The sequence below is a fragment of the Pinus tabuliformis genome, chromosome 9 (genome assembly GCF_031772625.1).
Source record: "Pinus tabuliformis cultivar Carrire ecotype Pingquan chromosome 9, CPIR1, whole genome shotgun sequence".
Lineage (NCBI taxonomy): Eukaryota > Viridiplantae > Streptophyta > Pinopsida > Pinales > Pinaceae > Pinus > Pinus tabuliformis.
This window is the reverse complement of record NC_142307.1, coordinates 1144918114-1144934721: the sequence shown is the minus strand read 5'-3', so window position 1 is coordinate 1144934721 and position 16608 is coordinate 1144918114.

The window sequence follows — 16608 nt, the reverse complement described above, 5'->3', positions numbered from 1 at the left end:
CTCTAAAGGGCTAGCTGCGTACACCGCGGAGTGGATTTTTAAACTCCAATTTCTCCAAAATGAACCAAAAACTTTCATTTTTATGAAATCTAACAGATGTTTTATGGTGTGCAGATTGCCCACCATGCTTGATTGGCGCGAGAGGGAGCACGAAGATGTTGATTTGGCTGCGATTAATCATCAACCTTCCATTGATGCTTTGAAGGCATGCGGTCTTTACAAATACTGGGCCATACCTGGCATGAGGGCCCAGATGCGCTTTCTAGAGTGGCTGGTCGAAAGTTGGAACGTTCAGGATCAGTGCTTTTACATTGGAGGGCACCAGCTCGAGATAGAGCCCTCTGATATTTACTTTCTCACTGGTTTGCCCAAGAGGGGCGAACAATTGACTCTGTCCGGGACTAGGCCGGTTGGCCAGTCCATTGCTAGTCTCCGACTAGAGTGGTGTAATAACCAAAACCAGGATAAGGGGATAGAAATCAAAAAGATATCCCGACCTGAACTTATGGTAATTGCCTTTACAGTTACCAGACTTTGCGGGGATGCCGCTTTGCACATTTCCACTGGATCCCAGATGCGGATGGCGATTGATTGCTATCAGGGCACCATCTTCAACTGGTGCGATGCTGTGTTGGCCAACCTGAAGGGCCAACTGACTAGGACCAAAAACGGACAGCTGAAGACTTTTGGTTATGGGCCTTTAGTTGTGAGTTTTGCCCTAGAGAGGGTTCTGATGCTGATCCCACAGCAGCTTACTGTTGAGGTCAGGCCTCCCCAAGAGTCTAAGTTGATGCGATGGGTTGCGGTGATGGCCCGTCATCCTGACGAGGGCACGGAGGTTGTCCGATTTAGACCAGAGTATTTTCACTGGTTAGAGAACCATGTCTTCTCGATACAGAATTTTCCGTATGCCGGAGTTGATTTTCGCAGAGATCCGGACATGATTCTTCCACCGGGAGAACAGTGGGATGACACAGGTACTTCATTTTCCACAAGTTTTTAAATTATTTACTTTTTTTTTTGTTTTTTTTTTTTATATTGTCTCAAAACTGATAGTGACAATTTTCAAAATGCAGATGTAGGCCCACAACGTCCGGCCAATCTCCGGCCTTTCAAGAGGAGAGTACCAGTTGCACCAGCACCGACCCCACAGGATGCGGCTGCAGATACCTTAGCCGAGTTGGAACAGGACTTAGAGCGTCTTACGACGGACATACCAGAGACGACTATAGATGATATCCCTATCAGACTTCAGCGCTATGTGGTCGTCGTCCCAAGACCTTTTAGGAGGTTCTTGTGTAGGGTAGCGCGCGCAGTGGTGTCGTATATAGAGCACCACCAGTGACTGGCTGGTCACTTTTGTAGCCACATGTGACATTTTGGTTTTTTGTACTTATCATTTTTGCCGATCATAAGGTGTTTTTCAACCTATGATCGAAGATGATGTATTTTTGACACACTCCTATCTATATATATCATTATTACCGGCTTATCTTGTTAAACATGTGTGATGAAATGTTTTTAAATTTACATGTATGATTATCGCAAATGTCTGTCTAACATTCGAGAAGCAATTGCATCTGCTAATGTATTTAATGACCTTGGAATATGCTGATATTCAATGTAATCAAATTCACTTTCCAAGAGGCGCACTCTCAAAAATAACCTTAATAACACTGGATTTGTAATGGCATATACTCTATTAAGCTGTAATACAACGAGTTCAGAATCTAACCTCACTATCAAACTCCGAATCCCAAACGAAATAGATTCAGACAATAATTCAATCACTGCACTGTATTCTGCAATGTTGTTTGTTGTTTGACCGAGGCTCACCCCATGCATAGAAACTAACTCGTCAGAGGGCGAATAGATAACCCAAGCTGCGGAAGAGATATTCCGTGTACTACGACAAGCACCATCAACGAATCCAATGTACGTTTGGAGAGGCGTCGACATCTGCAATATCAAGAGTAAAACCAAGATAAGCCAGAATAACGACGAAAAACACACTCTCTAAGCTAAGCACACTGTCTATACTAACAAACACACCAGCTAGAAAGAAAAAACTAACCTAACTAAATCTCCATACCCATCATTTAAGCATAATACCTCTTTAGGTAAAGTCCATTTCTGGGCTTACCCAAAGAGTCCCCATCAAAATCTACCAGCTCATAGGCCCCTTTTGCTAGCTTTCGCTTGACAATGTAGGGCCCATGCCACATAGGAACGAATTTTCCAGCACCTAATTTATCGTTAGCTTGATCATATAAAAGCACTAGGTCTCCTTCCGAAAAATTTCGAGGGGTCACGTTACGATCATACTGAGCTTTCATCCGTTTTGCATGAGTCTCGATTGCCAATGCAGCGTCACGTCGAGTCTCATCTAATTGAGCTAAGTATAATAGACGCTTCTCCTCTTCGGAAGTAGCTGGAAGTAATTCGACAGCCATTTGAAGTGACGGGATTTCGCATTCAATGGGCAACACTACTTCCAAACCATAAACTAGTTGGAAAGGAGTGAACCCTGTTGATGTTTTCACTGAGGTTCGGTACGCCCAAAGCGCGGAAAATAACATGTTGTGCCAATTCGACCGATGAATACCAATGATTCGTCGGATCATGATAACTAAAACTTTGTTGATAGACTCAACCAGGCCATTGGCTTGTGGATAATAAGGAGTTGAGCTATCGTGACGCAAACCAAGCTGGCCTGTAAGTTCTATCATCATAACGTTTCGAAAATGGCGCCCATGGTCAGTGATTATCGCTTGTGGGACACCAAACCTAGCAATAATGTGATTGAATACGAAAATCGCAGCTGTCTTGCCATCTGCCTCGAATGTAGGCATCGCCTCGGCCCACTTTGTAAAATAATCAACCGCAAGGATGATATACGCATGCCCCCCGGCTGAGTGAGGGTTACATGTAATAAAATCGATACCCCATTTAGCAAAAGGACCAACGACAATTATAGGGTGGAGAGGAGCAGGTGGTGCGCGCATCTTGCGATCAAACACTTGACAGTTGTGGCATTTCCGGACCGCAATGATACAGTCTTTAAATAAGGACGGCCAGAAGTAGCCAACGCGCAATATCTTTTAGGCTGTGGCATACCCAGACATATGACCGCCACACACTCCAGAGTGACAGTCATTCAAAACCCTTTCAGCTTCCTCATGAGTTAAGCAACGACGAAAAACCAAGTCCGCCCCACGACGATAAAGAGTATCTCCAATAATTTTGTACTGTTGGGACTGGAATCGAATTTTCCGACGTTCCGACTTTGAAACTTCGGGCCGAAAGGATTGGGTTTGGAGATAGACAATTATATCCCCATACCACGGATCTAAAGTGCTGATGAGAAACAAAGATTCGTCCGCAATGGGTTCCTCTGCCACAGTTTCCGTGTCAGCACGCGGGAAATCACACATTAACTCTGCAAAAACTAAAGATTTCTTAGACTTAGACTTTTCAAATTCCAAGTCGAACTCCTGCAGGATAACTATCCATTTAGAGTACTTGCCCCCTAGCAATTGTTTAGTCAAAATGTAGATCATAGGGTTGCAATCCGAAATGACTATAGTTTTACGGAGAAGAATGTAGTGACGAAAACGCTGGACAGCTTGAACGGCTGCCAAGGCCAATTTCTCCACATGTGAATATTTGAGCTTAGTGGGATTTAACGTCCGACTAAGATAATAGATCACATGTTCCGTTCCGAAGTTATCTTCCTATACTAAGACCATTCCAATAGTGGAATGAGCGGCGGCGAGGTACAAAAAGTAATCCTGGTTGTAGTTGGGAGGATGCAGCAACGGTGCATGTGTCAACGCGTGCTTGAGCGCATCAAAAGATTTTTGAGCTATCTCATCCCAAGAAAATTGAGCATTTTGTTTCAACAACCGGGTAAAACCCTTGGTAATCTCGGCGTAGTTAGGAATGAATCGGTGTAAAAAGTTTTCTTTCCCCTGCAAACTTTGGAGTTGGCGCAGACTCGAAGGAGGAGGCAATTTGATGATAGCTTCTACCTTCGAGGGATCGACGCGAATGCCGGATTTTGAAACTACAAATCCCAACAATCGTCCCACTTCAATACAGAAGACACATTTATGTGGGTTCAACCGTATACGATAATGCCGACACCTCATAAAAATAGCTTGTAAATGGACAAGGTGATCAGCTCGATGTAAGGAGTGAGCGGGCAAATCATCGAGATACGGTTGCACAATGTGCTTGATGTCATGAAATGCGTAAGACATCGCCCTTTGAAAAGTGGCTCCGGCATTCTTAAGCCCAAAAGGTAATTTGCAATAAGCAAATGTCCCCCATGGACAAATGAAAGCCTTTTTTGGTTGATCAGCAGGTAGAATATTGATTTGGTTGTAACCGGAAAAACCGTCCATAAAGGAAAATATTTCACTACCGGCACATTCATCAATTATTTGATCGATATAGGGTGTTGGATAGTTGTCCTTGGGACAAGCACGATTGATATCCCTATAGTCGATACATATTCGTATTGTTCCCTGTTTTTTGTTAACCGGAACAATATTCGATACCCAATCCGTTAACGGGATCGGATAAATGAAACCTGCTTTCAACAGCTTCTCAACTTCAGCTTTAATCGCAGCCGCTTTTCGTGGGTGAATCTGACGCAGACGTTGCCAGACGAGTTTAGCGTCCGGGTAAGTCTTGATTTCATGGACAACAATGGCAGGATCAATTCCTGGCATTTCCTCGTAAGACCAGGCAAACACGTCGCGGAATTCTTGAAATAGGGCCTTGTATGTTTGAATTTCGTCATTTGAACACGAGTCACCTATATGAATGTGCTCAAAAATTCCGGACTTCACTGAAATGGCAATGGGAATAGTGCGAGAAATGTTTCCCAAATTCAACTCTGAATCAGGATGTTTCATTGGACTCTGAGCGTCTTTGACATATTCAGCTGTAAAGATTGATGAGAAATTGTTTTCAAAACGATCATCCTCAGGTAAAAACGAAGATTTATGATGGAGATCTTCCCATGGTAAATCGTCTACGCACAGGACTTCACAAAGTTGTTCGTCAGATGACACAACTTCAGGAAACATTATTAATTCCGAGGTTGACGCAAAAAGGGATTCCTCACGGACCACATTCATTTGGTCGATTTTGGTTGAACTCGGGTCGGAAAAAAACTGCACGGCTTCATAGGCAATTTCATATGGACTCAGAGGCATTGCATCACCAAATGAGTCTATCTTAGATTCAGAAGGAACGATCCAAGGATCGTCATAAACAATGGTGTCTGAAGTAATCATATGAATAGATGCGAATGAAGACACGGCGTTGATTGGAGGAAAAGGAAAAGTTCCCAGTAAACCGGCATCTTTAACTAATCCTACGCCAACATCCTGGTAAGGGATAGTCGTTTTACCGACATGCTGGATACTCTCTGAAGAGGCTGGGTCGGATGAAAAATAAGCCAGCTGGTCTATGGTTACGATCTTGTCATTGTGTGGAAACTTTATTACTCTGAAGACCGATGAAACGACCGCTGTCATAGCGTAAGACAAACTTCGACCCAAAAGAAGGTTGTAGTCTAGAGGGGCATCAACCACCTCCACATCTAGACTAACGGTTTTTCCTTCAACCCCTATAGGCAAATCCTGTAGAATGCCAAATAGATGGAACCCACGGCCATCAAAGGCCTTAAGAATTGTCGGGGATTGATTTAGTGAAGGAGAACCAAGCGATCTCCAACACTGAATCGACATAATACACGTGGAAGCTCCCTCATCAATTACAGTCCGATGAATAGGCTTGTTTTTTACTATCACTGGGATCTGGAAAGCCATCTGATGAGGCAAACGCGGTGTACTATTTTCTAGATCAAAGATTATTAGGTTCGGGTCCTGAACGTCAACAGCTCCTATAGCCGACAAAAGTAATTTTCGCTGTGCTGGGCATGATTGCAGCACTTCTAAAGCCGACATTGCTAAGGGTGAAACAACGAAATCCTCAACAATGTTGTAATTCTGGGCCGCTCTCGCATGTGGATTGAAAGCAAACCTTCGAAGTACACCCTTGGCGGGCTGTTTGATTACTAAGTCAGGGTTAGGTTTCTCGATCTGTAGTGGATCAGAACCGGGAGCTGAGGTTGATGGATTTGAATGAGAAGATTCTGCTTCTTTCGATCCATCAACAGGACTTTTACTACCATAATCTTGTGATCGAGTCGCAATCCTTACATGAGACATCATCAATATGGGTTCTTCAGTGGCACCCGAGGAAGAACCTATCATCTTACTCTCCTGCTTTGGAAATGGATCTTTCAAAACAGTAGGAATTGGGGAACCTTTGACGATTTTCACAACCTCGGCCCGATGAGGGCAATCTCTTGTAAAATGATCCTCTTCACAAATAAGACAAGGATATCGAGGTTTGCGCTTTTCGTCATTGGTTTCCGACTTTTCTGTTTTCTCCTTTGGAGTCTTGTCTGCTTTACTCTTCTTCTTACCTTTCTTCTTCCCACCGTTTTTTGATTTAGCCGTAGATGACTCTACAGCGTGAATATCAGCGGAAATTCCAGGAGAAGATTCTCCTGTCGGGGAATCTGGTAAGGTTATAATCGGCGAAGAATTCTTTGAAGATTTCTTTTTGCTTTTAGTATTCACCGTACCAATCATGCCATCAGCAGCATGAGATCCCGAAGGAGCAACAGCGATTTGATTTGACTTTGAAAGATCTGGGATCTTTTCGTGTAACATACCTGACTGAGTGTAAACTAAGTCAAGGTACTGCGCTTGAGCAATCACTTGCTCCTCAGTAACTACTCCGGCCTTAGCTACGTCTTCAATAATCTTCGGTAATAATGATTTAACAAACCATTCAGCTAAGATTTGGTCCGGGATAAAAACTTTCACTAATCTCCGTCGACGTCTCCATTCATGTATATGATTGGAAATATAAGTGGACGTCGACTGTTTTAATGAAGTTAGTAGCTTCGTGCCATTATCATATCTGACCGACAACTGAAAATGAGTTAGGAACGAGGTAGCTAACTGACTAAAATTGTAAAAAGAGGCCTGTGGTAACTCAATGTACCACTTGGCCGCGAGACCAATGAGCGTACGCTGGAAAAGACGTAAGCGGATCGAATCATCCGAGATGGAATTTGAAGCACACAAGAGGTGGTAAGTCATCACATGATTTGACGGATCCTCTCCAGACTTACCTCAAACTTGGGAATGTCACTGGGCAACTTATTCGGCATTGGCGGCCAAAACGGAAGATAATTTATTGGATCGTTTGTTAAGCGCGACAAGTCTGGTAAATCCAAAGTTGCGATAAATGGTAACTGCCGATTAGGATCCCGAAAACTCTGGGTTACAAGACCAGTCCCAGGAGGAGGATATCGAGGATAACTTGGAATAGAAATCGCATTCGGGATATTATATCCTCCTGGAAAACCAGGATTAACCGGACCGTACTGGGGTTGCTGAGGTTGTTGATAAGTGTACCCAGGATACAGTTGATACTGGTAAACCGGCTGTTGGACATTAGGCCCGTATTGGTATTGTCCCTGGTACGGTTGATAAGCGAATTGTGGTTGACTAGTGACAACTGTACTTAAACCAGGTTGTCCTACAGGCATCTGAACCGTAGTTTGAATCGTAGATCTAGACAATGGTAAAGATGTCTGAGGAGGAGTTGCAGAGACAGTAGAAACCGGAGCTGTCGATACTCTAGAAGCAAGTGTGGTGGAAGGAATAGATGTTGCGGTAGTTGCAGCAGTCGTTTGAGATGGAGTACTAGGTGCAATGGGCGACTGAGTAACTACCGAAAGTACAGAAGTTTGAACATTAGACTGGACTGGTTGCTGGGATGAACCAGCAACTAAGGGTTGTCCAGCTTGAGATGACAACTTTACGCTTGGCTGCAATACCTGTTGAACTTGTGATGGATCCCACACTATGTTCATTCCGGGGTATTGACCCATGACAGGTTGAGGATATTGAGATCCATAACCGGCTTCAGGGTAGGATTGATAATTGAAAGGTACATTTCCCATACCTTGAACATAAGATTGACCTTGAGGTGGTTGATAACCTTGACTCGAGTACTGACCTTGAGGTAGATACCCTTGGGGTAAGTATTGACACTGGGGTTGACCTTGGGCTATGAATTGATACTGAGGTTGACCTTGGGGTACATATTGAGGCTGGGGTTGACCTTGAGGAATGTATTGTACTATGGGTACATACTGTCCTTGAGGTTGCCCCCCAGACGCAATTTGTGTACCTTGAGGTTGCCCCCCAGACGCAATTTGTGTACCTTGAGGTTGCCCCCCAGGCGTTAATTGAGGCTACCCCCCAGGCGATAATTGGCCACCTTGAGGTTGAGAACCGGGAACTGAACCTGACATCATGTAAATGTCCCCTACACCCAACGGTTTATTACCATTGTTTCCAGCTAATAACCCATGTTCAATGGGTTGAGGAGATGCTCCCGCAAAAGTACCAGAAAGTGATTGATACCCGGAGGGAACAGAGGGACCGCCGTACAAGAAAGATTTAGGAGATTGAGTGAACACGGACGACTGACCAGACATATTTACAGGAGTATAAATGCCTCCAGGTGGATAAGGAGTACGAGGTGGAGAAAAACTTATCCCTGAGTTGTCTAAATAATTGGTTAACGAAAGGTACCAAGTAGTACTTCTAGGAGGACTGTAAAAGATGGATTCACGCTCCCTTAGATCAATAGTAGGTTGATCTTCAAGGATAGATACGCCAAATTCTTCCTCTGGAGCAAGTTCTTCAATAGCTATCAAACCAGCAGGAAGATTTTCGGTGATGAATCTTTCTACCCTAGGTGAATCAGGGGCACTAGAAGTTGGAGTAACAGGTTCAGATATTTTAGGTTCTTCGCCTATATCACTAGTAGATGAAAAACTACCAGCAAGCTCGGAAACTGCAACAGCTTTGGGATTATAACCTATTTCTAGACCTTGGTAATCTGGATGGACTACCAACGACGACTCTCCTTCTTCAGGTGAACCTACTTTACTGCCACTAGGAGTTACAAGGACTTTCAAACCTTCATAATGACCCGGAACCTCTTCAGGAGGTTCGCCCCGAAGTCTACGGGACTTCCTCAACAAATCGGCCACGGTAACAATCTCAGGAGACTTGCCCCGAAGTCTACGGGACTGTCTCGGTAATTTAGCCACAGTTAAAAAAATTTAACTACTGCACACGCAAACAAAGTAAAATCTCAAAGAAAACCACCTAAAGTCTCTAAAGAACCAAACAAATTCGAATCACACGCCTAAAGAATCTAGGGCGTCAAACCATACACAAACAGTAGCCTTCCGGACCGAAAACACTAGTTGGAGATGAAACCCAACATCGCCGAATTCAGTACAGAAGTGGTGGGCGGAACAGTTACCCCAACAACCTGCTTAATGAATAGACCGGCACAAGTTCCTCCACTTTAACCGTCTCGAGTGAAGTGAACCCCTCGGAAAATCCAAGTGAGTCTAGCCGACGTCTGCTCCAGGTATAGTGGTATCTTCCCTCCACCGTCACCTCGGTAGAATCCTAAAGATAATGGTCACTAAGGTTACCAACAGCAACAAATATACCTAGGGGAACAGTCTACGACCCGATAGCACACAAGGGCAGAGTAACAAGCTCAATCCCCTTGCCGGCTCCTTGACAATAATCCAAGGTTTACCGACAAGTGACCCCAGGCTCCTCGACAATAATCCGAGGTTTACCGTTTGTAGTACGTGCGTATCTGGCGTCTTTCCCAATGAAGGAGGATTGATCCCCTCACTGGTTCGAACACGGTCTCGTGCTTCTCCTTAAAGAGGAGCTTTCCCAGAGTACAGATGAAACAGTTGGATTTATCCTACCACAAGATGAGCTACTTGTTTGGTTTTACTGTCTTGGAGAGTTAATTACTCTCCTACTCCAAGACACTAGACTGATCTATATTGGTGTTTCAGAGCCCTAGTAAATAAAAAGTTACTAAGTTGATTTTACTTTAAGCGTTAATTTTATGGCTTTTCTTTAAGACAAAAGGTAGTGGAGATGAAACTGATGGTGTGTAGACTCGACTCAAATCCACTAAAAAGATGCACTTAGGATGATTTATACTAATTTTCTTTTTCAATGAATTCCCTAGCTAAGAGAGTTGGAGAATGCAAAAATTGATATAAAGACAACTTTCTTGGCAATGAAAATCAAAGAAAAAAACTCTTTATCTTTTCCAAAACATACAACACATGACCACTAATTACTTCACGAAAATTCCTTTTCCTTTCAAAGACTCAAATGCTACCAAAGCAAACTTTCCTTCAAAAGATATTTTTGTATTTTTCCTAATTAACAAAGCATGTAAAACTTACTTTAACAGAAATCAAAGTTAAAAAATCTATGGCAATCAAATCAACTCAATTTCACTCAAAAGCAAATCTAAGAGAAACGCACCTAAAAGTAAATCTAATGAGGCAAAAGCCTACTAAAGATGATTCCAGGATGTTTTACTCAGTCAAAATGTAACTAAGGACTAGTTAATGCAGAATCAAAAACCAGTCAAAAACAAAAATCAAAATCTTTTGTTTTTTTTTCTCAAGAATAAAATTCAAAGTTCAATCAACAAACTTTTTCGAGATTCGCAAAGAGAAGACACAAAGGTAGGTTTCTCACAAGGGTGGATTCTATGAAAGGCCCGACTCCTAAGAGGACTAAACAAAACCAGGGAGATCCAAAGTTTGACAACCTCTAACGCCAAAGTCACTATAGGACGAGTGCAAAAATCAAACCCTAGGGCAAAATCTCTATGAATTTCACTAAAACTCTCGACACTGACGAAACAAGCTTAGGTGAAGATTGATGGCAGATAACCAGTGGATCTGGGCAGAAAAAACAAATTAAAAACAAAATCTAAAAGGCAAAACAGGAGAAAATTTAAATTTTCTCAATTTTGATAGGGTACGCAGGCAACCTGTTTGCACAGGTGCGTGTACGCTCTGTGCACAAAGCTACAGTGCGTACAGGTACGCACTATGCTCAATGCAGAGGCTGCGTACTTCTAGCAAAACTAAGAAAAGCTAAAATCTAAATTAACCCTAAGCTAGCCCACCCAAAAACACAGTCAGACAGCAAAAAACCAGAAAACAAACGACTTTTCTCAGACCAAAGTTTCACACAAAGGAAAAATCATTCACATCAATGGATTCCCCAGCGGAGTCGCCATTTTGTCATGCGGAAAGAGTCGATAATGCGGACAAAACCGACCTCCCTAGAAGCTAAGGCTTTCTAGTGACAAACAAGACAAATAAACACTACCTTTCTCTAAACATGCATTTAGATTAAAAGTAATCAGGTGATTGTAACATACCTTTAGTCCAACGCTTTGTAGTAGTCCAGCCTCGCCGATCCGGATGAGCTCCTCCTTCTCTTCGAAACCTGCATTCACTAACAAGCCAAAAGATTAAATAACACCTGATAAACTCATAAAATAATACATATCCATCATACAGACCAAGGAGTATATGAAACAAATCATGAATAACAATCTGTTGAGAAAAATGAGTTCATTTGTATTAAGTGGAAACAAAAGAAACCATTACAACCTAAGCCTTGGTGTTGTGCAGGTTCCTCCTAGGGTCCAACAAGAGTTTTCCTTTACTTTGATCAGCTCACCCACTCTCAAATAAGGCTAGGAAAGGATGGGAATCTCTCCTCTCAAGCTTTACAAGGGAGTCCTAATTCCAGCAGCATCTACCCTTAGGAATGTTCAGCTTTCAACCTCCCCTCCCTCTGGCCCAATGCCTGTATTTATAGTGCTCTAGAGGAAGTTATTCAGGTCCACCATCAATTGGATAAGCCCCTCTTTGGATGGGATAGCTCCCCTCTTGATGGGATAAGTTCCTCTTTGATAGGGATACATGAACCATCTGGAGGCGCTCCATACACGTCAAACAAGCTTCTAGAATGCTCTAGAAATGACCACAAGTAACTTTTTTGGAGTGAAACTTGCGCCTTTTGACCTTTACAGGAGTACACACCCTCCCCTTTAAAGACAGAGCGTACAAGTACGCAGGTATTGTGAACTTGGGGTGCATACACGCAGGTAAGGCTAAGAGAAACTGCGTACCCAGAGATATATAGATTTTTAAAGACTTTCTCTCTTTCTTGGAGTTTGACATGGAGAGCAGAGGTATGAGACTTGCCAAGGAGGATAGTATGATAGTTGATGGAGCCATACAAACTGCAAATAGTCATGGTGACAAATTTTAGTGTAACACAACCCTTGGGTCCCACTGAGTTTTTAGAGCAATTAACCCCTAGATGCTCCCATGATATGGGCATGCCAGCGTCCAGAAGGCTTTGGGCACTCCCAAAACATGGTATGCCAACGTCCAGGAAATTTTTGGCTCGGTGTTGTGCTAGCGTTGTTGGGATTCGAGCCACTTTTTTAGGCCCAAAGACTAAGTCACTACCCATAATTCAATCACACCTTCAAAATCCATGATTTACATAATAACAAGTATTAAAAATCAAAACCTAACTCTAGGACTAGGCTTGACCATCCCCAATAGGACTGACATTTTGTCAAACACTTGGCATCAATGCAATCTATAAGAAATGAATACAAGACAGAGCATAAAGGACTGATAAATCATATGAGTTTTGACAAGAAGAATCATCACCCTCTTCCTTTAACTCTTTTGACATCAATTAGGTCTTACATCCATTATCCTTTCAGTTACAAGTAAATACATGAAATAACAATGACAATAACCAACCATATAACCATGCTTATAACCAAAATTAAACCATGAAAATAACAATGATATAACAAACATTAAATCCACATATTAACAAGTACAAAAGCAAGAGAACTTAGCTTTTATTAAACATAGGCAAATCTGACCAGGTTCGGGACTTCCACGTACCACTCGATCGTAGACATGACTGAACCAAATCTTTCTTTCAACCAGTCACCCTCGTGCCATATTCCAAGCATGAATATGGGGTCCAATGGATAAACCAATCCAAAAACAACCAAGGGAATCCAGAGGTTAAACCACCTCCATCCTCACCACACCGTGATCTCACCAAAATCAACATTGAGATCACAAAACCAAACCGAGATAGCTATGCCTCCAGACTCCATCACTATCCTTGAGGAATTTTTTTGTCTCATTGTCCCTCAAGCTTTATCGCAATCCACACTAGATCACTAGGCCCTAAACTAAGACACCATTCTCTCAGGCTTTACTGCAATCCACACTGGATCACTAGGCCCTAAACCGAGACTCCACCCTCAGGCTTTACCGTGTATCCCGCCAAAACTGATCAAGGGATTCCTAGGCCTTTGGGATTTTCCTGAGACCACCTCCACCCCAAATTCTGAAACCATCCAACAATTCCAAAGCTCAAAACCAAGAAAGCAATCCCATCACCCCATGGGTATCTAGAAAGGCAAGTCTCGGCTGAAAACCACTATCATAACCTAGAAAAACCATGCCACTGACATCAAGAGAACCATATGCCAACATGCAAAGCCATGCATGTCAAAACTAGCGAGGAAATTACACATGCAATATGTTACCAGCAAGTATTCTTACTGAAGTTGCTTGATCCTGCTCTTCCTTGCTTGATCCTTGCTTTCCTTCCTTTCCTTCGCTTGCTTTTACTTCATTACTCCAAGGCTAGAGTGCTCCAAGAAAACTTTAAGCGTCCAAGAGTGAGAGAGAGAGAGAGAATAATGAAAGAACTCCAAAACTGAACTGACAAAAGGTTACAAACTTATCCTCAAAATCCTTTCTATCAATTAGGCCTCTATTTTCTTCATTTTCCTCCTCACATGCAACTTGTGACCTTTCACCTTCCTTTTCTCCTAATTTCCATTATTTTCATAAATAAATGTGCCCAAAATGCCTTTTTCCTTTTGAATGCCTTTGCCAATTTCCTTTAGCCATAATTACATCCATTGATTTCCATTTGGATATCTTTGCCCAACATTCAGCTTGGAATAAATGTCCCTTAACCATGGTATTATTTTTCCTTTATTAAATTTTATTACATGAAATTTTCACTAGCGTTGTTACACTCCTCATCCCTATCACCTTCACTCTGCTATTGTAACCGACGCTTCAGTTGTCGGTACCTACCATAATGTTGCCCGACCTGTAAGATTTTCTCTTGCAAGTATATTCCATAAGAATTCATTGTTGCAATGTGATTCATCTGAAATCTCCTACTGAGAGCATCTGCAACATGATTCTCCTTAGCCTTGATGTACCTAATCTCAAAGTCAAATTCACTAAGGGTAGCCAACTATCTAGCTTGACTGACATTCAGATTAGTTTGGTCAAACTGATACCTTAGTCCACTATGATCACTCATCAGAATTAACCTCCTACCAAGAAGATATTGTCTCCACATCTTCAAGGCATGAATGATAGTTGCCAACTCAAGATCATGAGTCACATAGTTCTGCTCATGCTCATTCAACTATCTTGACTCATAACATACCACCTTCCCTTCTTTCATAAGGACTCAACTAAGTCCCTCCTTGCAAGCATCTATACATACCACAAACTCCTTATTAGGATCTATAATATTTAAAACTGGAGCATTTGTAAGCAAATGATTCAACTGCTCAAAGTTAGTTTCACATTCCTCAATCCCTTCAAACTTCTTTCCTTACCTTTGCAAAGATGTCATAGGATAGGAAATCCATGAGAAGTTCTTGATGAACCTGGTGTAATAACCTATTAATCCCATGAATGATCTAACCTCATCCACATTCTTAGGATTTGGCCACTCCATGATAGCTTTAACCTTTTTCTGGATCCACTATTATACCTTCCTTGGAAACATGTCTCAAGTAATGAACTTTAGTCTCAAATAAATTGCACTTGCTAAGCTTGGCATACAACTGATGCTCTCTTAGCAATCTTAATACTGCTGCTAGATGCTTTGCATGCTCTTCATCATTCTTATAATATATCAATATATCATCAATGAACACTATCACAAACTTGTCTAGATAAGGGCGCAACACACTATTCATCAAACACGTGAAAGTAGTTGGAGCATTAATATGACCGAAATGAACCACTATGAACTCAAAATGCCCATACCTAGTATGGAATGCAATCTTGTAAATATCTTCTTCCTTGATGTGCACCTGATAATATCCTAATCTCAAATCAATATTTGAGAACATTGTTGCTCCCTTCATCTAGGCAAACAAATCATCAATTTGTGGCAATGGATACCTGTTCTTGATGGTCACCTTGTACAACTATTTGTAATCAATGCACAATTTGATAGTACCATCCTTCTTCCTCACAAACAACACTAGTGCACTCCAAGGTGATGTTGGAAATAATACTGAGAGGGGGGGGTGAATCAGTATTATCAGATCATTAAAACTTTTTCAATGCTCAAAAACATATACGCTACTTCAGTTAAGTGAACCCGCGTGTACACGCTTTTGTGTCTAAAGAAACTAGCGTATATCCATAAATCTTATGATTCAGTTAGCTTATCTTCAGTAAATATATCAGAACAGTATTAACCATATTAACAGTAAACAGGTGCAGTATAACAGAACAGATCATCACACAAAAGCCACACACATGAACACAAAGATATAAGGTGGAAACCCAATGTGGGTGAAAACCACCTGCTGCAAGTCATCTCAATCTTCTTCTTAATAAGAAAATACTTTTACAATATTTGTACTGGTGCAGTCTTATACCAGTACGGGAGCTACAACCCCCTTTGCTTTTGTACTAGCCGATCCATTTACTAGTACACAGGCTGCTACCTGCTACATTGCTCCAAAGATCTCCCTTAGCTTTTGTACTAGCTTAGATACTAGTACGTAGGTGCTTGCCTACAATCTTCTCTCCTCCAGGTACCACGTTTCATCAATTTTCAGACTGGATACACTGAAGCACAACACATAATCTGAAAGGCCACTTTTCATCCAATTTTCATACTGGACCCATAACTATCATTGAAGCTCAAAACAATCATCAAACTCTGAATCACTGAAACCCTGTTAACAACACTGTCACCAGAACACAGAGCAGACACAGAACTCTGTAATAACCATCAGACCCATCTGCAACTTCAAATATCAAGCTTTACAATGTATACGCTACTTCGATGAATCAAACCCGCGTGTATACGCGCTTTTGCCAAAGACAACCCGCGTACAGATCTAAAAATAATTTCTCATAACTTGCAGCTGTACCAGACATCAATCATACTCATAATACTTATAGAACAATACATGCGTCAGTATGTAGATCTAGAATAAGCATCATAAAGATAGTTCATTTCAAACCATTTGATCCCGATCTCTCCTTAGATCTTGTTCTCCATCAACCGATGAGATCTCTCCTTAGCTCAGATCAAGCAATGCATCATCAACCCATAACCTGCATACTGGATCTAATGCTTCATCAGATATTCAAGACATTTTTTCAGACTCACTTGCCTAATGATTTCCTTCCCTTTATATAGCCTTAGGCCTTGTTCAATACCAAGAGCCAAAACCATAGAAATCCAATACCATCAACTT